This window comes from Halichoeres trimaculatus, unplaced genomic scaffold (assembly GCF_033239565.1).
Source record: "Halichoeres trimaculatus isolate MK-OKI-2021-1 unplaced genomic scaffold, fHalTri1.1 fHalTri1_scaffold_12, whole genome shotgun sequence".
Lineage (NCBI taxonomy): Eukaryota > Metazoa > Chordata > Actinopteri > Labriformes > Labridae > Halichoeres > Halichoeres trimaculatus.
Window position 1 is genome coordinate 1966224 of NW_027437190.1, and position 1781 is coordinate 1968004.

Below are 1781 nucleotides of genomic sequence, written 5' to 3' on the forward strand. Positions count from 1 at the left end.
GAGTCAGCACAATGAGACACAGAGAGCACTGCTACAACTTTAGAGACTTTTGGACTAATATTAAGACGTATAATCACCGCGTTCGCGGTGATTATACGTAATGGATCGCACGTGCTGTCCGCGTGCTTGTGCTCGTGCATGAAGTAAACCGTGCCGAAGCCCACCTCTTCGAAGCATGCCGAAGCACGGAAGGGAATCGTGCTTGAGCACGGCACAGTTGCAGTCACACTTGCTATTCCAAACGTGCTTTACGGCTGAAACGTGCTTAGGCACGGCACGATTGGCCAGTGTGACCACGTCCTTAGTCCCTCCCACCAGAGATGCACGAGAGAGATGCAAGGAAATGAAGAGAGGGGAGAGGAATCAAGGCGATTTGTTTTAAGAGCATTGAGACATCCTTTCCTCTGGATGTGTTTCACTGATGACAGCAGCAGCTGATCACCTCTAGATCATCTGTCAGTCAGCTCTAACAGCTGTTTGTGTGTCTGCACATGTGCACTGTAATAACTAATAAGACAAACAGTAACAGAGCTTTGTTTGTTCCTGTGATCTGTTTAACACGTTCCCATGGAGAAAATCTGCTCTCTGTTTATTCTGTGTGCTGTTTAGAACCACACGGATCACTTTACCTGTAAAATGCATCATTTTTAGAGTAATTATTCAGTCTTTATCTAGATCATCATTGTTAACTCTGACCCTTATTAATATAAGCTAGTTTATTGTGTCAGTGTTTGGTATTAAACTCCCGTTACATTGATTTCATGATGGTTGTGTTCAGTGTTTTGTGCTTTAAACTCACAACAAACACTTTTTTTAATCCCAGCTCTATGACCTGTTACCGATCAATCCTCAGTGCCTGTTTTCAGCTCGTCTTTTCTCTCATTAAACTCTGTTGTGTTTGTGAAGTTTCATGTAGAGAAGTCTGAGCCGCTGCAGCGTCCGATGAGAGAGTGATATTCCAAATGGGGGCATGTCTGTCAGTGAAGAGACTTCAGAAAAGCCAGCTCTCCTGTTTCCTCGATCATAGCTCCTCCGGTCAGTCTTCTTCTGCCTCCCTCCTCTCTCCTCCGAGCACAATTATCACTTTGGGACAGCATTAATATGGCGATTGGGAAGTACTCTTTGTGGCACAGAGGAGAGAGGAGACTGTAGTTTATTGCTTTGAGACACACTCACAGTGACATTTTTTGGCTATGCTGCAAAGGTGGCTGGTTTTATTTGGCCTACTTTTTCATTGTTTTCTCTGCTGCAGCCACTGCCTCCTGTCAGTGTCAGTGAATAATTACTCTAAAAATGATGCATTTTACAGGTAAAGTGATCCGTGTGGTTCTAAACAGCACACAGAATAAACAGAGAGCAGATTTTCTCCATGGGAACGTGTTAAACAGATCACAGGAACAAACAAAGCTCTGTTACTGTTTGTCTTATTAGTTATTACAGTGCACATGTGCAGACACACAAACAGCTGTTAGAGCTGACTGACAGATGATCTAGAGGTGATCAGCTGCTGCTGTCATCAGTGAAATACATCCAGAGGAAAGGATGTCTCAATGCTCTTAAAACAAATCGCCACGATTCCTCTCCCCTCTCTTCATTTCCTTGCGTCTCTCTCATGCATCTCTGGTGGGAGGGACTAAGACACAAGTAAACCACGCAAGTGGAGGAAAGAAGGAAACTTTGGAGTTTTGAAACAAACCCTCTCATATGTATTTAAGAATTTTAAGAGTGACCTCAAATTCTACTGAGCCTCAGAGCCTGTGGATTCTTCATGAAATCATCAG